The sequence below is a fragment of the Canis lupus genome, chromosome 7 (genome assembly GCF_048164855.1).
Source record: "Canis lupus baileyi chromosome 7, mCanLup2.hap1, whole genome shotgun sequence".
NCBI classification, from domain to species: domain Eukaryota; kingdom Metazoa; phylum Chordata; class Mammalia; order Carnivora; family Canidae; genus Canis; species Canis lupus.
Genome location: NC_132844.1, coordinates 68,789,845 through 68,813,532, shown reverse-complemented (window position 1 = coordinate 68,813,532; position 23,688 = coordinate 68,789,845). Strand labels below are relative to the sequence as shown.

The window sequence follows — 23,688 nt, the reverse complement described above, 5'->3', positions numbered from 1 at the left end:
TCGAGTCCTTGTTGTATGCTGGGCACTGTGCTAGACTCCTCTTGTGGAATAACATGCCTGAGCTTCACAGCACCCCATGCAGAGGGGCATGAGGCTCAGGCTGCAGAGGGGCTTAAGGTTTTGGGCCAGGGTCTCCAGCAAATGTGTGATAGAACTGGGATTAACACTAGGTCTGAACATGGCTTTCCCCGCATCCACCTCCCCTCCCCGGCCCCACCCACAGCACGCTATCTGGTGTCACCTCTATCAGCAGCTCCATCGGAGACCAGGCTGCTACCCTCTCCTGCTCCCCGAGTGTTGGGTGACCACTTGCCATCTCACCTGCCCCACTTGGACAGGCCCCAGATAGGGCACCTCTGATGGGTGCTCTCCCCCACCCTACTGGGCCCTGGATTCTTGCCCCCGCCTACGCCCCCAGTCCCTTTGTCACGGCCCTGACTGGCTGGGTGGGCCCTTGGGCCAGCCCCAAGTGGCCTGAGCATTGGGGCCCCCTCCCACTTGCACCAACTGGCCTGGTAAGCTGCAAAGCTGGCTTGGCCTGGGTGTCCCTGGACAGGGCTGGGGGTGGGTGGCAAATCACAACGGGCTTCCTTCGTGTCTCATTACTTCCCAAACAGGGTCAAGACAAGCCCAACTGGGAGAAAATAAGTTGCAACACTGGTGCATTAGGTATATAAGGTGAGGGAGGGTCCCCTGTCCTGGCTGCCTTGGTGATGGGGATCTGTGAGTCAGGAGAATGGGGATGGGGCCCCCAACATCAGCATCAGCTCCAGATTCCTGAGACCCCCACTCTCCCTAGGGCTCTTTTCTATCCTGTCTCCAAGCTGCTGTGGACTATTGCTTAGTTGAGCTGGGTGCTGGAGGCCAGGCTCTTTCCTCAGGCCTCGAGACTCCCTCCAGGGACTGCACCAGAAGGGGTCTATGCCCCCCCTGGCAAAAACTCCAGGAATATTTGTGCATATTCTAGACATGAAATAGCAGGCAAAGCACATGCAAAAAAGCCCACCACCCTGTTGGTGTGGCTAATGGGGCAGTTACTATGCTTACAGCCTGGCCTGGATGGCTGGAGTGCTCTGGTCTGCAGGGAAGTGAGGTGCTCACAGCAGCCACAGGGATGCAGGGGAGGTGGGAGCCCCGAGAGCTGTAGCCACCCCACCCTTACTGCAAGTTAACGTCTGATTTCCATCATAGTTTCCTCCTCACCAGATGGTGATTTTCTAATTTGATCATTTTGTTTGCATTAGCTAGACTTCTGTAAAGAACTTTCCCCCTTCGTTCTGAAATATGGTATGTATAGTAGAATAAAGGCTTGCTTCTTTCCCTTTATCAGTTTCAAAATAAATGAGTTGGTGCTCTAGCAACCTCCAATGGTGACCAGTGAGTATTTTTCCCATTTTAAAATACAAAAGTGTATAAAATAGGTTATGCATTGTAACAAATAAATACAAAGCCAACATCCAAGTCACTAACCCTGGAGGTCTAACCAGAGAATTGCTATAGTTGCAAAAGGCCCCCTTTGCATCCTTTTTCCTTATTGGGCCTCCCAGAGGGACCCATTGTTCTAAATAGTGTTATTAGCTGCTTTGTTTTTGGTTTTACCACCTAAGTATGCATCCAGAATCAAATAGTTCTGTCTTTGAATTTTAATTAATAAAATTACTATCCTTTCATGGCTAGTTTTTTTTTTTTTCAATTAGTATTTGCATTTTCTTTTTACCATGCATCTGGAGTGTTCTTTGTAGCAGTGATTCTTTCATCGTTTTCGCCATTGTATAGCATTTTAGTATGTGAATAGACCGTGATTTAGTTACCCAGGCTAGCATTCACATGCGTCAGGGTGGTTTCTGATTTGTGGCTATTGTGAAAAATGCCACCCTGAACATTCTCTAAATAAACACACTCTGTGTTTCTGTGGGTTACATGCCTAGGAGTGGAATTGCTGGGTCACAGGGTATGTGTGTCTTCACACTTACTGGATAATGCTAAACTGTTATCCCAAGTGGTTGTACCAGTCCACACGAGTACAGGCCGCGTGCACTGCATCCAGTGCTCTACATTCTCGCAGACCTTGGGGTATTAGCAGACTTTTAAAGTTTTTTTAGATTTTAATTTTTATTATCACTATGGGTTTTTATCAGTTTGATGAGTTTCAGTCCTGTATTCACTACATTGTCCTACCCTTGGCCAGTGGGAGCCTCTTCAACTTGTCTCTGGCATCCTTTTCACACATGTGCACTGGTATTTGGAAATATCCTTGCTTTCTGGAATGCAGATGTTCTAGGCTTCTCAGAGCTGCCATCAGCCATTTCTTCAAGAAGCTCTGGGTCATTTTATATATGTTTTTTTAAAAATTGGGATATAATTTTATACCATAATTTCCCTTTTAAAATGTACAATTCGGTGGCTTTTTGCACATTCATGAAGTTGTGTACTTTTAGAAGTTGCCACTGTCTAGTTCCAGAACATTTCCATCACTCCAGAAAGAAACCCCATGCACTTGAGCACCTACTCCTCCAGGTCTCCTTCCCGAAGCTCCTGGCAAACACCAGGCTACTCTGTCTCTATAAATTTGCCTCTTCTGGATAATTCTTTTATGGCCAGTGGACTCATATGAGACTTTTCTTCTTTTTTTTAAAGATCTCTCTTATTTATTTATTTATTTATTTATTTATTATTTTTTTAAAAAGATTTTATCTATTTATTCATGAGAGACACAGAGAGGCAGAGACACAAGCAGAGGGAGAAGCAGGCTCTGGGAGCAGAGCCTGATGTGGGAGCCTGATGTGAGACTCGATCCTGGGACTCCAGGATCACACCCTGGACTGAAGACAGGTGCTAAACTGCTGAGCCACCCAGGTGTCCCTCATTTATTTATTTGACAGAGAGACAGAGCACATGAGCAGGGGAAGGGGCAGAGGGAGAGAGAAAGAGAATCCTCAAGCAGGCTCCCAGCTGAGTGCAGAGCCAGATTTGGGGCTCAATCCTGATCAATTATGATCAGGGCTCCAAGATCATGACCTGAGCCACAGGCAGATGTTTAACCGACTGAGCCACCCAGGTGCCCCTCATATAAGACTTCTCTGACTGGCTTCTTTCATTTAGAGTACTGTTTTTAAGGGTCATCTTGTGGTGGCATGGGGCAGGACTTCATTAGTTTTTTGGTTTTTTTTTTTTACTTCATTAGTTTTTATGACTGAATAATAATCCATTGTATGGATATACACATTTTGTTTATCCATTTATCCCTTAATGGACATTTGAGTTGTTTCTACTTTTTGGTTGTTATGAATGATGCCTCTATGAGCATTTATGTGCAAGAGGACATATGCTTTCATTTCTCTTGGATATATACCCAGGTAACATGGTAAATGTACCTTTAACTTTCTGAAGCCCAACCAGGTTGTTTCCCAGATGGTGCTAGTTCACATTTCCGCCAGCAGGGTATGAAAGTTCATTTCTCCTCATCCTCCCCAGCGCTTTGGATTATCCATCTTTTTTTTTTTTTTAATTTTTTTATTTATTTATGATAGGCACACAGTGAGAGAGAGAGAGGCAGAGACACAGGCAGAGGGAGAAGCAGGCTCCATGCACTGGGAGCCTGACGTGGGATTTGATCCTGGGTCTCCAGGATCGCGCCCTGGGCCAAAGGCAGGCGCTAAACCGCTGCGCCACCCAGGGATCCCAGGATTATCCATCTTTTTGATCGTAACCTTCCTGGAGGGTGTAAAGTGACATCTTATTGTGGTTATGATAGGCATTTTCCAATGACTAATGATGTTGAACATCTTCTCATGTGCTTTTTATGTATCTTCTTTGGAGAAATATCTTTTTACTTCCTTTCCCAACTTTTAATCGGGTACTTTATTCATTCATTCATTCATTCATTCATTCACTCATTCATTTTTAAGGATTTTATTTATTTATTCATGAGAGACAGAGAGAGAGACAGAGAAGCAGAGACCCAGGCAGAGGGAAAAGCAGGCTTCATGCAGGGAGCCGACATGGGACTCAATCCTGGGTCTCCAGGATCACACCCTGGGCTGAAGGCAGCACTAAACTGCTGAGCCACCTGGGCTGCCCCTCTCTCTTTTTATTGTTGAGGTTTTTTTAGAGTTCTTTATATATTCTAGATATGAGACACTTATTAAATATATGACTTGCAAATTTTTTTCCTCATTTCTGTGAGTTGTTTTTTCTTTGTGGATTCACTTATTTTTATTTTTATTTTATTTATTTTTATTTATTATTATTATTATTATTATTATTATTATTATTTTAAATTTATGATAGGCACATAGTGAGAGAGAGAGAGAGAGGCAGAGACACAGGCAGAGGGAGAAGGAGGCTCCATGCACTGGGAGCCCGATGTGGGACTCGATCCCGGGTCTCCAGGATCGCGCCCTGGGCCAAAGGCAGGCGCCAAACCACTGCGCCACCCAGGGATCCCTTATTTTTATTTTTAAAAAAGATTTTTAAAATTATTGGAGCACAGGGGAAGAGGGAGAAGCAGACTCCCCAGTGAGCAGGAGCCTGGTGCAGGGCTCAATCCCAGAACCCTGAGATCATGACTCGAGTTGAAGGTGGATGCTTAACCAACTGAGCCACCCATGCGCCCCTCTCTGGATCCATTTAATGAGGAATGGTAGTTAGAGACTTAGTCTGGGTGTTGGAGGCATTATGCTTTTTGAATTCTAGAAATCAACCTAAGAACCTACCCAGAGCCTCAGAAGCTCTGGGCAGTAGGGCCTTGGGCTGTAGGGAGTAGCCTTGCCTGATCCCCTTGCTTTACAGGGATATTGAGAAGTAGAGGGGGGAGGTGGCTTGCAGGGGCACCCAGTGCTATGTGGCTAGGGGTCACCAGACTTAGGTCCCCACTGTAGTTCCCATTACTCCTCTTAGGATCCTCATCCTAGCCCAACCTACATCCTCCAAACCCCTAGACTCAGCCATTCTCTTTACTTCGGTGCCTCCAGCTCTGTTTTGTGGCTCTTGGCTTCTCTTCTTTCAAGGAGAAGCTTCTTTGGTTGCCCCAGCCCAGAGGGCTTGTCTGCGATGAACTCCTGTGGCCCCAGGAGGTGGAAGGTTGCATTCTCCAATGCATTGGATGCATTATCAGTGGTCAAATTTGGGAGAAACGAGGTACACCCAAGGTAAAGAGTTTCCTTTATGCAGGACTTATCAGTGCCTTTAACCTATGTGCGTAACCTATTGTGAATGTCAAAGTATGTAATTGCTGAAATTTAGGAGTAAACTAAGACGTCCTGTAATAGGTGAATGGATAAACAAACTCGTATGTCTAGACAATGGTATATTAATCAGGACTCAAAAGAAGTGAGCCATCAAGCCACGAAAGACATGGAGAATCCTTGAAGAAATTAGTGAGAGAAGCCAGTCTGAAAAGGCTATATACTTTTTGATTCCAACTATATGACATTCTGGAAAAGACAAAACTTACAGAGACAATAAAAAGATCATGGTTGCCAAGGGTTTGGGGAGAGGGAGAAAGGGTTAGAGGGATAGGTTAGAGGGATAGGATAGGTGAATGGGTAGGTGGAACACAGGAGATTTTCAGGGCAATGAAATGATCATGTAGGATACCGTAGCAGTGGGTGCATGTCACTATATGTATGTCAAAATCTACAGAATGTACAACGGCAAGAGTGAATCCTAACGTCATCTATGGACTTTGGTTGGTGATGACGTCACTGTTGGTTCATTGACTATAACAAATGTGCCATACTGATGTGATAGTGGTGGTAGGGGAAACGGGGGAGTGGGATATGTGGGAATTCTCTGTATTTTCTGCTCAGTTTTGCTATGAATCTAAAACTGCTCTAAAAATAAAGCCTATGAATTAAAAAAAGTAACATCAAGGAGTAATGAGTGTTGCAAAGGAAAAGTAAAACAGAAGTAGGGGGCTAGGGAGTGACAGGCTGGCTTTTAGATGGGTTAGGGGACAGAGACATTAGAGACCTAACAGGGCAAGGAAATGAGCCTTGTGGACATCGGGAAGAGTATCCCAGCACAGGGAGGGCACATGCAAAGGCCCTAGGGCAGGAAAGAGCCTGATGTATATGAGGGACACAGAAAGGACAAAGTGCCTAGAAGGGAGAAGGGGATGGGGGAGTGGCTAGAGGTGAGGGTAAGCAAACAGGCTGGGGCCCTCCATGTTCCACCTACAGGCTGGGAAAGCCCTTGGATCTTGTTCTCAGTGAGATGGTGAGCGACAGGAGGGCTTTGCAGGAGTATGGGAGTATGTGACATGTCAAAATCATATTTATGATTTAAAGAGAGGAGTATCTGGCAAATAGGTGGTAAGGCTCAAGGGTGGAAGGGAGACCTGCTAGGAGGCCACACAGTCCTCCAAGTGAGGACTCCATCATATGGTGCTGACCTACTATCTGTGGCAGAGGAGGTGTGGAGTAGCTGGGGATTCTGGGGATAGTTGGAGAGGAGAGTCCGTGGATGTGGGGGCGAGGGAAGGAGAGGAATCCACTTCGTTGATTTGAGCACTTGGGTGAACAGCGATGTCATTTTGGGGGATGGAGATGACCAGGGCTGGAGCTGACTCCAGAGCAATCAAGAGTGTTTTGGGGACAGGTCAACTTGTTGGGCATCCAGATGGGATGCTGAGGAGATGGTTGGATTTATCAGGCTGGAGTTCAATGCCCAAAGTTGGGGCTGGAAATACACAAGGGGGACATTTAAAGCCATAGGCCTAGGGGAGATGACTTGGAGAATAGATGTGCCCAAGGGAGAAAAGGGGTCCCAGGGCTGAGCCCTGGGTGCATAGGTCAGTAGAGAGCCAAGGAAAGATGGCAGTGAGAGTGTGGTGTCAGAAGCAGAAAGGCCACCATGTCAGGGCTGATGGGGCTGGGGCTTTGGTGGTGCCGGCCAGTGGTGACCAGGGAGGGCCAGAGCCTGACTGGGGGGTCTTTGGGAAGGAGGGCTTGTGGATGGCCTTCCCAGAGCATCCCCTGTGAACCATGGGAGCAGGCCCATGGGGCAGGAACTGAGGGCAGTGTGCAGTTCTGGGGGGGGGGGGGCTTTATTTTTTTAATTTTCCCTTGGTGAGAAAAGAGTTGATATGGGGGGAACCCTGATCACATGGGAGGGAGATCATCGTGGCTGGAAAGCCAGGAGGGCAAGGGCTAGCGCCTGGTGCGAGGGAGGCAAAGCTTGGGGTGAGTGGGGGCAGAGCGAGTGCAGGGGTGTTTTCGGCAGACTGCTCCCATTTTCTCCCGAAAACAGCACCGGCGTCAGCTGGAGCGAAGAAGGAGGAGGTGTTGTGAAACATTGGTCTCCGTGGCAGTTCTCACAGCCACCGTGTTAAGTAGGTGCTGTCATCCCGCTTCGCAGAAAATGAGAAATGAGAAAATGGGCCTGAGGGTGACTTGTCAGGAAGGGACAGGGTCGAGATTTGATCAGAGTCTAGTGGATCCCTAAGGCACTCCTTGGGATGTTTGTACAGGAGTGTGGACTTCAGGTTGAGTCTACATCCTGCCCTTGCAGCCTCCCCTTCACCTGCAGGGGGAGCCGGGGGCCCAGACAGGGGAGATGACTGCTCCAAGGTCATGCAGAGTGGCTCAGGGCAGACGCAGTGGACTCCTGTGAGCCCACCCTGGGCCACGAAGCCAGTGTCATCTGGCCTCATATGCTGCCACCACACAGCGATCATGATGGCTGTTTGGGCCTCTGGGATTGATATCTATTTGGACCTTGTGTCTAATAGCCCTTGAAAGGCCTGGGTTTTCCTCCCTCCCCAGTGATGCTTACCCCAATAAATGGCTGTGTAAGTCCCTAGGGGAGATTGGTCAAATCATTATCTGGGGTCACCGGTCTCTTCCTCTGGGGGACCTGGTCTCTACTGCAGTCACTTGGGTCTGAAACCTTGCTCAGGTCTGGAAATGGGGCAGAGGATCATGACTTTTATTGATCATCAGGCCTTGCTTTCTTTTGATTATCTAGAGTGGGCGGGGTTCTTGCTGGCTGCCCATGGGCTTGCCCTTGGGGCCGCCGGATTCTGTTAACCATTTCCATAGCTTGGTGGCTCAGGCCATCCCAGCTGTGGCTCCGACCTTGCCAGGAATTATGATTTTGCACCCACCTTGGTTCTGACGAGTAAGTGCTGCCACTTGGCCTCTTATTTTGGGGCACTGTCATCTCATTGCTATCTGGACACCCAGTTCTGTAACGACAGCTCCTAGTCTCGGTCTTCAAGGACACTCACCCCTAAGCTCGTCGGGCTGCTGGGCCTGCTCAGGCCACTACCTCCCTTATGGCTTTGGCAAAGGGAGGGTCCGTCAGTCCTACAGGAGGTAGACAGACCTCTGGTGGGCTTTCTGGCCTGACTGACCTATCCACTGACTGCGCCCGCTTGTCCGAGGCTCTGCCCCCATCTTCTAGGGTGACACGGCAGGCCTGGCATCTCTGCCTCTCACACCGTGATCGGTGCTGTCTCTCTCTCTTATATGTGGGATTAATTCTTCATTATCCAGCCTCTTGGCCCCCACACTCCTTGATCCCGCCCTCGGATGGCACCCGAATGCTCCCCTGGTTTCTGCCAGGGCACGGTGGCCCCATCTGCAGCCGGGCCGAGGTGTGTCTTACCCTGGTCATTGGGCTGGGCCCCAGGGTGGGGTGGGGGTGGGGTGCCGATCCCAGGGAGGATCCTCAGCACCATCTTCAACGTGAAAGCATGCTTGGCTCTGAGGGGGTCACTTCCAAGGCCCACCCCTCCCAAGCAAGGCCTGACCTTGGTGCCAAAGACTCATTGTGGGCTGAGAATCCAGCCTGCTCTGATATTCTGCTTCCCTTGTCATTAAGCCCTGCCTCTATTCCTCAGCGATTCCCTCACCTTCAGCTGCGGGGGAGAATTTATATGCTGCTAAGGAGGCCGTTGGCTTTCACACTTGGCCTTGAATTAGTGATTCATCACTCTAGCCTTTCACTGTCTTTCTCTGGGGCACAAGAACCTCCAGCAATAGCCGGCCCATTTCACTTTCTTTGTAATTACTACTCCCCCAACCTTTCCAACTCTAGAGGCATTGCCCCTTCAGCTTGCTCCCTTCCACCTGCAGCCCAGGAAGGTGTTAACAAGCTTCACTGCTGCAGGCTGCTGGTGCTTCTCCTACCCAGCCGAGGTGCTCACTGCCAGCCACCAGAGGGGGGCCCAGGACTGGGCAGAGAGGGAGAAGCTGAACACAGGCCTCACTTGACCCCAGAGGGGGCTCTGAGTCTGCCGGGGTACTTCACATCTGTCGTCCTTTGTTAGGGAGATGGATCCAGGCCTGGTGGCAACCAGTTATTGGATGTGAGCTGCCTGCCTGGAGCGTTTTTTGTAAGGTGGAGGGAAGATCTTGGGGAGGCACCAAGAGTTGTCAGCAGTGGGCAGCACGGGTGGCTCAGCGGTTTAGCGTCGCCTTCAGTCCAGGATGTGGTCCTGGAGACCCGGGATCGAGTCTCATGTCAGGCTCCCTGCATGGAGCCTGCTTCTCCCTCTGCCTGTGTCTCTGCCTCTCTCTCTCTGTGTCTCTCATGAATAAAAAAAAAAAAAAAAGAATTGTCAGCAGTGAACACTCCCTGAAGCTGGGGTAGGGGAACCTTTGGCCTGAAGCCACTGCATACAGTTTAGTTCATCTTTCCGCTGTCAGTGGAAATTTGGGTGGTGTGGGGCTAATACAAATACCACCCAGTGAGCATTCATGCTTGGCGCTCTGGCGGCCGTTTGCACTCATCACCGTTGGGCATACACCCAAAAGTGGAAGTGTTGGCCTACAGTATGCATGTAGCGAACTTTGCTAGATTTTGCCCAGTGGTTTTCCAAGCTGGCCATTTTTCTTTTCTTTTTTTTTTTTTTAAGATTTAAAAAAATTATACATTTGAGAGAGCGAGAGCACATGAGGGGGAAGTGGCAGAGGCAGAGAGAGAGGGAGAAGCAGACTCCCTGCTGAGCAGGGAGCCCAATGTGGGGCTTGATCCCAGGACCCTGAGATCATGACCTGAGCCAAAGGCAGATGTTTAACCATCTGAGCCACCCAGGTGCCCCAAGGGGGCCATTTTCAACTACCGGGGGAGGTGTTGTTCTGCATCCTAGCCAGCACTTGAAACCATCTGTCCTTTTATTTTAGCCATTGTGGTGGTCCAGACAGCACTGATTCTTACGTGCAGTCATGGTGGGGAGCTGCTGCTCCCTGGTGGGTGGATGGATGTGAGATTTGGAGAACCTGGACCACCCCCACCTGACTGTACCTGGTACCCACTTCTAGGGGCCTTCTTCAGATACTGACAGATGCATTAAAACATTATCAGGAAATAACACCGTCACATGACTTGGTTTGTCCAACTCCTTTCAGCCTGAGATTCCAGTTCTGAAGGGTCATGGGAAGGAAACAGGTAAGCTTGCTGCCAGGTTTATGCGGGGTCTCCTGAGGACACCAGGAGGCAGCGGCAGTGACTCACTCTGTCTAGTGGTTCACAGTTTCCAAAATGCTTTCTCATTGTAGCTCCCCTGGGCCTCCTCACAGCAGCCCTCACATTCGTGGCAAAGTGAGCCATGCACCTAGCGATGGACTCCAAGTCATGGGTCCTAACTTTACATCTTACTGGCCTGTGACCCCCCTCCCTTCCTTGAGAAAGCAGCTCAGGTGGGCTTTCACTCCTCTCCCCAATTTCCTCGTCCTCCACTTGTTTTATGAGGGACCCCTGCCTATTGCCCGTTAATGTTCTCTCAGAAGCAAGTAATTCCCGGGGCTCTCTGGGGCTAACTGCTAATTGGGCTGGAGCTTCTGATGGGTTCAGAAGTGTCCTGGGGACTTTGCTCCAAGATTCAGAGTCAGAGGATCTGGTGGGCCCAAGATTCTGCATTTCTCACAAACATCCAGGTGATGCCAGTGCTGCTGGTCCACAGACCACACTTTGAGTTGTGAGAGTTAGACCATTCCCCAGTTGTGGGCTGTGCAGGCAGGTCTCTGTTCTGGGCTTGACATCCCCCATGGAACTCAGGCAGACGCTGGTTAGTAACCATCTGGATTCTGGCAGGAGTGCTAGTTACGGCAAGTTCAAGCCTCCCTCTGGTTTCTCCACCATGAGACATACCAGTCAAGTCATCTGGCTCAGTTAAAAGCCCCTTACTCTTACTACCTGTCTCAGGAGCATCTCTGTTCCCTCCCTCTTCCTACTTTCTTCTTTCTTCAACACTCCTTTTTCTTTTTTGGGGGGTGGGGCTTAAATCTTAACACATTAATCTTAAATACATAAATCTTATGTATTTGTGTGTGTGAGAGAGAGAGCGCGCAATCAGGGGGAAGGGCAAAGAGAGAGAGGGAAAGAATCCCAAGCAGACTCTTCCTTGAGTGGGGAGCCTGACATGGGTCTCAATCCCACAATCCATGAGATCATGACCTGAACTGAAACCAAGATTCAGACTCTCTACTGACTGAGCCACTGAGGCTCAACACTCCTAATTCCCACCCTCGTCTTCCCCTAAATGGGCAGAATGTCAGCTAGACATTAAGCAGAAAGGTGGCTAAGTAAACTTCTTTATACTAAAGTGTGAATGACCCACATCTCTTCCCTTACCTCTTCCAGGGGTTATTTAGATGTGAAAAAGAAGGTGCTTTGGGTTGTTGGAAAAGTCAACAGTGAGGGAAAGATCAGAGACTATTCAGGGATTATTTCCTCTGCCATCTAATGTTTCCTAAGCTTAGGCTTGTTATTGAAATCATATGAGGGAACTTTTAAAAAATAAAACAAAACAAGACAGGGACACTTGGGTTTTACCGCAGATCCGCAGACTCAAGACTCTCCAGAGTGGGTACTAGGAATGTGCATTTTCTTTGAAAGAGATTTTTGTCCCACATCCAAGTTTAGAAACTGCTTCCCTAAATTATACCATGGGTGCTACTCGTGTATCCATTTCCCCTCTGTTTCTAGAGGAGAATGACTCAGAGGGTCCTTCTATCTCACCCAGGAAACTGCTGAGTGGGAATAAAGGGGACCCAGATGAGATGTGAGAGGCTAAGCTCCCACCAGAACTCAGTGAGGAGGGGCCTCTGTTTGCTCACCTCTGCAATGGGACTGAAGCCAGCCACCTGCAGCCCACCCTGTGGTTGTCGCTGGAGAGTGGAGAGGCCTCAGGTTGTGCAGTTGCAGCAGATTATGCGGAGGGACAAAAGGCAGCCCTGGGGTGGGGGGACGGGGGAGGCAAGAACCAAAGTCCATTGGGGGCTCAGCACCTGCACTGAAGCCTGGTCACAGTGGCTCGCTGAGGATTGTTGCTGTGGTAATCATGAAGATTGCACAGGCAAAGGGATTCCACTTTACATTCTGCTCCCTTGCAGAGGTCATCTGTAGTTGCCTGAATTCCTCCCTGTAGTGGGTAGGAGACTGCGGTGGGGGCCTCTCAGGGAGGGGTGTCTCAGGGTTGCAGGCCCAAGCTTAGGGGGAGGGGGACCAGAGCCCCTGGGGGCGGCCTCAGGCAGCCTGAGGTGGGTGGCAGGCCACTGAACTCGCTTGCCGCTGTGCAGAAGCCTCCTCCTCCAGGATGCACCTGGGCTCCCTACCGCACTCTTAGTTGAGGTGGCTGCAGCTCGGGGCACCTCGTGCTTACCGAGTCATGTGGAGCCTGAGGCCAGCGTGGTGATCTGACCTGCCCATCAGTCCATCTGGAAGACTCAGTCCCGGTTCCCCCTCAGCCTGACATCCTGTGGGGTTGGCTTTGTGCCATCACCCACCTTCTCTGGTTGTCTTTCTCGACAAGAGAAAGGAGATGCAGGGGCTCTGGGAGGCACCTTCCAGCTCTGGGGCCCAGGAATCCAGCATCTGTTTCCAAGTTTTGCAGAAGATTTGTGCGTAGCTTTGGAGTGGGACAGAATAGAGTTTCAATCCTGGCTCATTCCTGCTGTGTGATACTGGGCCACTGATTTTACCTCCCTGATCCCCAGTTTCCTCTTTGGAAAAATAGAGATAATGGTATAATGGTATCCATCTCTTAGGGTCGCTGCCGAGATTAAAGGAGATAATAATGAAGAAATATCTAGTTGGCACTATTGACTGCTTCTTCCGTGTCAGGCATGGTTCCAGGGGCCTTTCCTGGCCCAGATCACGAAATCCTCCCAGCCGCCCTGTGTGCCAAGTGCTGCTGTTATCCCAGTTTAAAGATGAGGAAACACGACCCTGGAAAGCATGAGCAGATAGGCTCCTGGCAGACGGTACAATTATTTCTTTTTCTTTCTTCCTTGGGAAGTTTCTCCAGCAGGTCTTCCCCATTTGCCCCAGGTATACTCACCCATGTGCCTCTGCTGGAGCTCCTCCTCCTGTGAAACTCTCCTTCCTATCTGTCCCTTCAAGGCTGAACCCCAGCCTGTCTCCAGGCAGCCCTCCGGGCAGCCGGACCTCTCTGATTCCGTGGTTTGGACAGCCTGTCTCATGCTATTTGGCACCCTATTACCATCTTACCCTGTGGCTTCTCCAGAGTCTACACCTGTTCCCCTGGAGCTGACCTTGTGACCAGATCTTATTTATCTCCTTAGATGCACCTGACATAGCGTGGAGAACCATGTGTTTAAAAAGTTCTAGGGCCAGAATCTCCCACAGTCACCCCAGGCCCAGCATAAACCCCATTGAATACCTCCATGGGCCTCACCTTTGCTAGAAACTCAGCCGAGACCAATGCAGGCTGACCTGGGACTAAAATTTCAGGGCAGTAGGACATTGGTTCATAGCCCAGGATGTGTTTGGGAACCATCTGAGGAGCTTTTCTTTTCACTGATGCTTGGGCCCCACCATAGAGATCCTGGGGTATAGAAGGAGTTTTAAAAGTGTCCTAGGCAGGGACACCTGAGTGGCTCAGCGGTTGGGCATCTGCCTTCTGGCTCAGGGCGTGATCCTGGAGTTCTGGGATTGAGTCCCACATGGGGCTCCCTGAGGGGAGTCTGCTTCCCCCTCTGCCTATGTCTCTGCCTTCTCTCTGTGTCTCTCATGAAAAAATAAATAAAATCTTTAAAAAAAAAATAAAAGTGTCCTAAGCAAGAAAATTGGATAGCTGCATGCAAAAGAATGGAGTTCGACCCTTACTTTACCACCATATACAAAAATTCACTCAAATGGATCAATGGCCTAAATTGAATCAATAGAACTAAAAATATAAAATTCTTAGAAGCAAACTCAGAAGGGAGTCTTCATGATGTCGAATTTGGCAATGATTTCTTGGATATGATACCAAAAGCATGGGCAACAAAAGAAAAAATAAATTGAACTTTATAAAAATTTAAGACTTTTGGGGCACCTGGGTGGCTCAGTCATTTAAGCATCCAACTCTTGATTTTGGCTCAGGTCATGATCTCAGGGTTATGAGATCAAGCCCTGTGTCAGGCTCCTTGCTGGGCAGGGAGCCTGCTTAAGATTCTCTTTCTCCCTCTGCCCCTACCCCCTATAAAAAAAATTAAGACTTTTGCGCGTCAAAGGACATCAAGAGAGTAAAAGGACAACATACAGAGTGGGAGAAAATATTTGCAAATAGTATGTCTGGTAAGGGATTAATATTCAGAATATATAAAGAACTCCTACAACTCAACACAAAGAACCAGGAACCTGGTTTAAAAATAAGCAAGGGATTTGAATAGATATTCCTTTAAAAAAGGAGATGCAGGTGGCTAATAAGCACTTGAAAATGTGTTCAACCGCATTAATTATTAGGGAAATGCAAATCAAAACTACAATGAGATACCACATCACACCCATTAGGATGGCTATTATTAAAAACAAACAACAACAACAACAAAAAACAAACCCAGAAAGTAATAACTGTTGGTGAGGATGTGGATAAATTGGAACCCCTTCTGCATGGCTGATGGGAATGTAAAATGGTACAGCTGCTGTGGTAAAACAGTTTGGCAGTTCTTCAAAAAGTTAAACACAGGATATGACCAAAATTCCACTTCTGGGTATCTACCCAAGAGAAGTGAAAGCAGGAACTCAAAACAGATACTGAATTACAGAGTTGATAGCAGCATTATTCACAGTAGCCAAAAGGTGTAAACAACACGGCGTCCCTTGGTGGGTGAATGGATAAAGAAAATGGTGCATATACATCCAATGGAATAGGAGTCAGCCTTCAAAAGGAATGAAGTACTGACCCATGCTGCAATAGGGATGAACCTTGAAAACATTAAGCTAGGTGAAAGCAGCGAGACATAAAAGATACATTGTGTGATTCCACTTACTATGAGGTGGTCCCTGGATGAGGCAAATTCATAGGCATGGAAGGTAGAACGGTGATTACCAGGAGCTGATTGAAGAGGGAGGACAGGGAGTTTATTAATGAGGACAGAGTTTCAGTTTGTGATGATGAAAAAGTTCTAGAGATGGATTGTAGTGATGTTTGCATAACAATGCGAATGTACTTAATTGTATACTTAAAAATGTTTAAAATGGTAAATTTTATGTTATGCATATTTTACCACAATCTTTTAAAAAAAGTGTTCCAGGTAATTCTGATGTGCATCTGGATTTGAAAAGCACTTTAAGAGGAGCTAGCAGATTGTCATGAAAGTGATAGTTGCAGTTAAGTATTACATGTGCAGTGATAGACATGAGTATGTATGTGGGAAAACTGCGTATGTCTGTGTAGAAAGGTCAGGAGGTCAGGGGGGATTTTTTCCCCCCGCACAGGTAGGCTGCTATAATGATTAGAAGGTCAGTTCTAGGACCAGACTATTTGGTTTAAAATCCCACCTAGTTCTGTGGGTTTTGTGCAGTAACTTGGGCAGGTTACTGCTATGTGCCTCAGTTTCCTCATCTGTAAAATAGGGATTCTAATAATGCGTGCCTAATAGGGAAGCTATGAGGCTAAACAAGGTAATTCATGTAGAACATTTATAAAAGAGAGTATCCATTTAGTGAATGTTAACTAATGTTGGGCGCCTGGGTAGCTCAATTGGTTAAATGCCTGACTCCTGATTTCAGCTCAGGTCATGATCTCAGGGTAGTGGGATCAAACACTGGGCCAAGCCCTGCATCAGACTCCCCACTCAGTTGAGGGGGTCTGCTTGAGGATTCTCTCTCTTCCTCTGCCCCTGCCCCCACTTGCATGCAAGCACACACTCTCTCTCTAAAATAAATTAGTTAATTTAAAAAATGTTAACTAATGTCATGGTAATATGAATATACGGTAATTTATTTATTAATTTCCCCAACTAGGGACCTTTAGGTCATTTCTCCCTTTTCTGATGTAGCAAAACTGCAAAGGACATTTTTATGTTTGTTTTCTTGAACATATGTAAGTTTTTCTCAAGAGGGTATGCCATTAAGTGGAATTCCTAAGTTACAGGTATGGGCATGGTCAGCTTTATGAGACATGGCCACAATGTTCTCTAGTGCTGGGAAGACTGTTGGGGTCCTCTTGAAAGAATTACTTCAATGTGATTTAAATGTGTAAATCCTGTGTTCAGGTGTGTTAGCTGCATAGATGGTAACAGTTGGGATGTCAGTAACAGAAAAAAACAACTCAAAATGGCTTAAGCCATTGTTTCTCAAATTTTATTGTATATACAGTTTACATATTACCTGTGAAAATATAGGCTCTGAGTCAGTAGGTCCCAGAGTGTGGGGTGGGGCCTGAGATTCCCCATTTCTCACAAGCTCTCAGATAATGCTAATGTTGATGGTCCATCAACCACACTTGCAGTAGCAAGAGTTCTTAAACTGGGGACACTTGAGTGGCTTGGTGATTGAGTGTCTGCCTTTGGCTCAGGGCATGATCCTGGGGTCCTGGGATCAAGTCCTCGCATTGGGCTCCCTGCAGGGACCCTGCTTCTCCCTCTGCCTGTGTCTTTGTGTCTCTCTGTGTGTCTCTCATGAATAAATAAATAAAATCTTAAAAAAAAAAGTTCTCAAACTTGATTAAATGTTGAAACACCTGGTGAAACTTTAAAAAAATACTGGTTCTTGGATTGTACACTCAGGTTCTGACTTAATTGATGTGAGAGGAGTCTTAAAGCTTCCCATGTATTCTAATGGGCAGTAAAATTTGGGAACTACTTGCTTAAACTAAAAGGAAATCTTGCTATCTTGCTCATCAAGATTTCATGAGGTTAACCCTAGTATGAGTTCTGTGACTCAACCAACATCAGGAACAAGCTTTCTATCTTCAGTGGGTAGGTTTGGCCCTCAAGCTCCTGGGAGCACAAAATGGCTGCTACAGCTCCAGACATCACATGCAGACTCCACAATGTCTGAGAAGACAAATGACTATTTCTTCCCAAGTGCCTCTTACCATCAACAAGGAAACCTTTCCTGGAAGCTCTTTCCCTCTGGTCTGATTGGCCAGGGGAACAGGAGTGCCACAAATGGCTTAGACCCGTGGTTCTCTCTCTTTTTTTTTTAAAGATCTTATTAATTCATGAGAGACAGAGAGACGCAGAGGGAGAAACAGGCTCCATGGAGGGAGCCCGACGTGGGACTTGATCCCGGGTCTCCAGGATCACGCCCTGGGCTGAAGGCAGCACTATAAACCGCTGAGCCATCTGGGCTGCCGGGACCAATGGTTCTCAAAATGGGTCCCTGGACTAGGAGCTTCAGCATCACCTGGATGCCCAGTAGAAATGCAAATTCTCCAACCCACCACAGACCTATTGAGTCAGAAACTTTGGAGGTAAGGCCCAGGAATCTGTGTTTTATCAAGTCCACAGGCAGAGTTCATACCTTAGGCCAGAGGTTCTCCACCTGAGTTAATTTTGTGCCCCAGGAGACATTTGGCAATGTTTGCAGAGTTTTTGGTTATAATAACTCAGAGTGGGGCTGCTGCTGGCATCCAGTGAGTAGAAGCCAGGGATGCTGCCGAACCTCCTACAATGCACAGGACAGCCCCCAACAAAGAATCACCAGCTCCAAATCTCGGTAGTGCTGAGGTCGAGAAAGCCTGCCCTAGGCCATTCAGGCATTCTTCTGAGTCTCATAAAGCAGCTGGGGCTCCAATCAGCAAGTGCAAAGGAGGACCAGCTGTGGGTTAGACAACCAGCAGTGTCGGCTGCTAAAAATTACTTTCACAATAAATCAGACAGCCCCCCACCCTTCCCACACTGCCCCCTTGCAGAACAGCCTTTTAGAAATAGCCGCACGGGGCTTGCAGGGTCAAAGAGATTTCTGTTTGTCAGGATGAGCCAAGGCCCCTGGCTCTCCTTCTTTGAGGGTGCAGGGAGCCCTACGGGGCCGGTTCTGAGTAGGGGCCATACTTGGTGGCTTAGCCTAGATACTATTGGTCAGGCAATTCTATCAAGACCTTAGTCATCTTTTTTAAAAATTTTATTTATTTATTTGAGAGAATGAGAAAGAGAACATGAGAGGTGAAGGTGGGGGCAGAGGGAGGGGGGAAGTAGGCTCCCTGCTGAACAGGGAGCCCAACATGGGGCTCGATCCCAGGACCCCAGGATCATAACCTGGGCCAAAGACAGATGCTCAACCAACTGAACCCCAGGCACCCCAGTCATCTTTCTTTAAACATAGTACATGAGGGATCCCTGGGTGGCGCAGCGGTTTGGCACCTGCCTTGGGCCCAGGGCGCGATCCTGGAGACCCGGGATCGAATCCCACGTCGGGCTCCCGGTGCATGGAGCCTGCTTCTCCCTCTGCCTGTGTCTCTGCCTCTCTCTCTCTCTCTCTGTGTGACTATCATAAATAAAAAAATAAATAAATAAACATAGTAAATGACTTTCTTTTTCTTTTTTTTTTTTTTTTTAGTACCTGACTTTCAAGGTTGGCTGTATCCTGGGGAGCCTAGCTGGCTCAGTTGTAGAGCACGTGGTTCTTTATCTCAAAGTTGTAAGCTCAAGCCCCACGTTGGGTATAGAGATTACTTAAAAATAAAATCTTTAAAAAATATGGTTGGCTCTATCCCTAAGTGTGATTTTTGCACTGTTCTGGAGCCAATTTTTTTTTTTTTTTTGAAAAAAAAAAAAAAAAAAGAAATGCAGTTCCATCACATCCTATGAGCAGTAGAGCACCTAGAATTTGATGTGTAGGAGCTCTCTTTTTGGGTCCCGTCAAATGTGTCGTGTTGGACATATCTGCATTTGTATCTTTTTAAAAGGTTTTATTTATTTATTTTAGAGAGAGAGGGAGAGAGATTGGGGGGAAGGGTAGAGTGGAGCTCAGTTATTTTGAATATTACCAAAACTGTCCCCAAACTGAGCATTTCTCAGACTGAGGCAGTACAGTCCAGCCAGTGCCTCAGAATGCTTCGCTTTGGGTGGGAGTTTTATCCGTTCAGCATAGAAATGTTGGTAATGCCTTGCTGATCAGAAACTCTACCTGGTAATTAATTGAGTCAGGAGTAATTTGTGGTTTAGCTTAAAAAAAATTTCTCAGCTCGTGCAGTTTGTTAGACAAGAGTCTTTCCAAACGTGAAGCTTCTTGGGTGAAGAAATATGTAAAGGGTCCCTCGGTGGTGCAGAGATTGTTCATCTGGTCCCACCGGCTCACTTTGAGGACAGAAGACTGGTACCCCAAGAGGGAGTGCCCTGTGCAAAGTCACCTGGCTGGACTGGGGCTGAGTCAGGACTCAGAGCCACAGTCCCACCCTTACTGGAGAAGCCACTATCTGAACAGTGTTCCTGTGACCCAGTGTGTGGATCTGCTCTGGGCTGTCCACCTCCGCCTCCTCCAAGACAGTGATTGTGTCTGTGACATTCCCTTTGATCAATGACTAGAACCAGCGGGGAGACTGAGAAGCCTCTTTGATGTTGGTGTTACAGAATAGGTGTAGGAATAGGGTAGGAAGTTCTTGCAGTGCGGTCACTGGAACGCCTGTATCCCCCTCACAGTGGGGATTTACCTGGAAAGAGGTAAAAAAAAAAAAAAAAAAAAAAAAAAAGCAAATCCAGGGGATGCCTGGGTGGTTCTGTGGTTGAGCATCTGTCTTTGGCTCACGGTGTGATCCCTGGGGTCCTGGGATCAAGTCCCGCATCGGGCTCCCTGTGAGGAGCCTGCTTCTCCCTCTGCCTGTGTCTGTCTCTCTCTGTGTCTCTCATGAATAAATTCTTAAAAATGCAAATCTGAGGACACCTGGGTGGCTCAGTGGCATTTAAATGTCTGCCTTTGGCTCAGGTCATGATCCCAGAGTGTTGGGATCCCTCTTCCTCTGCCTCCTTGTGCACGTACTCTCGCTCTCTCTCTCTCAAATAAATATATAAAATCTTAAGAAAATGCAAATTCGTGGGCCCCATCACTGACTTAACTGTGGTCTGATACATTGGTGCTCCCTGCTGTCACCTGTGAACCCCACCTCCCACTATGTACACCCTGGTGTAGCACCTTCCTTCCCTCCACCCTTCTCCCCTCCCCCATTGACTCTGGGTTTGCTGTGTGACCTGCTATGGGCAATTTGACGTTGGCCAGCTTGAGAGAAGCAGAGGGTTGATAGATAAGATAACTTGAAAGACAAGTTGCACGCTAGAACTTGTACTTTTCGAATGTCTGCTCTTAGAGCCCTGAGCTACTATGTAAGTAGGTCTTAAGGTTTCCTGCTGGAGAGACCACAGCCTGGGGGAAAAGACATCCCTCCCCTGGGGGGATGGGGACTGCCTGGATTAGCTGAGGCCACTCACGGGAATGAAGAAGCTGTTTCGGACACTGCAGCCCCAGCTGAGGCCACTGTAGAAGAGACAATCACCCAGGTGAACCCAGCCAAGCCACAGAGTTGCAAAATACAATAAATCATTGTTTTAGGTCGCTAAATTCTGAGGAGCTTTATCATGCAGTGACATAACTGAAACCCCTGCTAGATCAGAATCTCTGTGGCTGGGGCCAGAATCTCCATTTTATCCAAACCTCCAGATGGTTCTGGTGCTTCCCTAAGCCAGACAACCCCTGGGAGGGGAAAGAGCCTGATTCAGATCACCATGAGCTATGTGGTTTCAGACAAATTCCTTAGTTTCTCTCATTCTCCTTTTCCTTGTGGGGGTAAGTACAGACTCCAGAGATTCATGGAGAGGAGCAATTTTTGCAGTCACTACTTTGAAGACTTTCAGCCCCTCACCCTTAGTCCTGCCCACCCACCCCCCTAACAACAGGAATGTTGGCTCTTTTGTTATGAGCCTAAGGGCCCAGAGGCTCTGTTCATTCCTCCACCCTGTCCATCCTCACTCTGTTGTGCAGATTGGGTCATTTCTATTGTTTTATCTTCAAGTTCACAGATTCTTTCCTCTCTTGTCTCCAACCTGCTGTTGAGCCCCTCCAATGACCTTTCAGTTCTAAAGTTTCAGTTTGATTCTCCTTCGTATCTTCTGTTTCTTTGCTAAGGCTTTCTATTTTGTTTGTTATTTGTTCTAGGGTGTTCATGCTTGTGGAAGCCTTTTTAAGATTGCAGCTTTAACTTCCTTGTCCGATGATTCCAATATTTGTGTCATCTTGCTGTTGGCATATGTTGGTTGCCTTTTCTCATTCAGATTGAGATTTTTTCTGGCTCTTGGTATGACAGATGATTTTTCTATTGTATCCTGGACATTGGGGTATTATGAGACACTGGCTCTTATTCAAGCCTCCTGTTTTAGTGGGTCTCCTCTAAGACTGCCTGTTGATGCCAGATGGGGGTGGAAGTCCAGTTTCCCCCACTTGAACTCAGCTGACAACCTGGTGGGGGAGAAGACTTCCTCCTTACTGCTGGGTGGGAATGGGAGTTCTCATTATCCACCAGACCTCCACTGATACCTCCCTGCCTGGGAAGAGAGGGGTAGCTCATGATTGCTCCCTGTGTGGTCTTCACTAGTGAGGATGGTGAAGGTCCTAACTGGGTTTCCTAGGCCCCTACCCAGTGTGGCGGGTACTGTTGGGTGGGGATGGAAGTCCCAGCTCCCTACCTGTTCTCTGTAACCACCTGGTGGTAGGGGAATGGGGTCCTGGTTACAACCAGGCACAGCTCTCCACTCAGCGTCTGGTCATGTAGAGGGGATGGGGCCACAGTTTTTTTCTATAGTGTTTGGCTAGAGTAGGGCATTTATTGTTTTCAAGATTTTGTCTTGCTAGACTGCCTTTCCCAGTCCTTGAGATAGGGAGAAGATGCTTTTCTTAAGGCTGTTTTTGTCCATGCTCATTGGTATTTCTGGGTTGCTGACTTCTCCAGCTCCAAATCTGAGATATTTGGGGCAATAAAGAAAACCCAGAGAACTCACTGCTGTGTTGCTCCTTGGGTCTTCCTTAGTCTACTTTCTTCTCTCCCTTTTGAGAGTCTTTGTAAGTTTGTTTTATATATAACATCCAGGGCATTAGCTGTACTTCACAGGAGAAGTAGGAAAAAGTGTATCTGCTTCATCTGGCCCAGGAACCAGAAGCCAAGATTTACCTGTTTTTGAACTTCATGTAGATAGAATCACTACAGATGTTCTTTAAGCTTGGCTTCCCTTGCTCAGCATGATGTCTTGAGATTGACCATGTGGTTGTGTGTAGTCTGATGTTTTTTATTGCTGTATAAGGTTTGATAACCTTATACAAACCACACTGTGGAATTTACCCAGTAGAATCCTATACAGCAATGAAAAAGCAAGCTACCTACTTTTACTGTGCAGTAAACCACACAATTTGCTGATCAGCCCTTCTGTAGATGGCATCTGGGTTGCTTCCAGTTTGGAGCTATTATAAACAGAGCTGCTTTGAAGAGAATTTGCTGTTATGAACAAATATTTTTGGACGTGTGTTTTAGTGCCCACAGAACTCCTTTCTGTTGGAAATAAATATTTCAAAACCTCTTAACTGGTTTGCTTCTTTAGCCCTTGCCTCCTCCTACTCACTTTTCCACATAAAAGCCACAGCGATCTTTTAAAAACATAAATGGGATCCCGTTTTCCCCTTGTTCAAAAATACCAAAGGCTTTGGGGCATCTGGCTGGCTCAGCTGGTGGTGTGTGTGACTCTTAACATTGAGGTTGTGAGTTTGAGTCCCATGTTGGGTATAGAGATTACTTAAAAATAAAATCTTAAAAAATATATCAATGGCTTCTCTTCATACTTAGATAAGATGGTAGGGGCGCCTGGGTGGCTCAGTTGGTTGGGCGTCTGCCTTCGGCTCAAGTCATGATCCCAGAGTCTTGGGATCAAGCCCCACATCAGGCTCCCTGCGTGGTGGGGAGTCTGCTTCTCCCTCTCCCTCTGCAGGGAGGATCTTAAAAAATCTTTAAAAAAAGAAAGAAAGTAGAATTCTCCCCATAACCTACAAGGCCCTGCAGGATATAGCTGCTGCCTGCCTCTTCTTTATCCCTACCTTATTTACTATCTCTTTCTACCTGCCATCCCTTTGTCTACCTGCCTGTCCATCCCTCCACACATCCATTTAGTTTTGGGGTGTCTTCAGTGTGCCTGGCTTACTCCTGCTTCAGGACATTTGCCCTTGTTCTCTGTGCTGGAAAACACTGTTCCCGCAAATCACCATATACCTCCTCTTCCCCCTTTATTTAAGTCTCTGTTCAAATGTCATCTCCTCAAAGAGGGATCCTAACATGTCACCTCATTCATCCTTTCTCTACCCCACAGTATTTTTCTCAGTAGCACCCATCACCCCATCACCACTTGACCTGCAATTATGTGTTTGTTGTATTTGTGTCTCCTGCTTTGGGAGAATGTCTATGAAATGTCTGCAAGGTTATGGATATTGTCTTTTGGGTTATCTCCTGTGTCCCTCTCCTTAGTGTAGTGCTGCACA

General features: G+C 47.5%; 1 protein-coding gene across 3 annotated transcripts in view; it reads left to right on the top strand.

Moving 5' to 3' along the window:
* The window catches only part of PACSIN1 (protein kinase C and casein kinase substrate in neurons 1), a 58,366-nt gene that overhangs the window by 11,718 nt on the left and 22,960 nt on the right, over window positions 1–23,688 (top strand). The window contains exon 2 of one of the 3 annotated variants that reach the window (XM_072833381.1): window positions 17,389–17,653. The exons of the other annotated variants lie outside the window; for them this stretch is intronic. The gene's annotated coding sequence lies outside the window, so the exon portion shown is untranslated. The remainder of the gene's footprint in view (window positions 1–17,388; window positions 17,654–23,688) is intronic. 3 annotated transcript variants of the gene reach the window in all.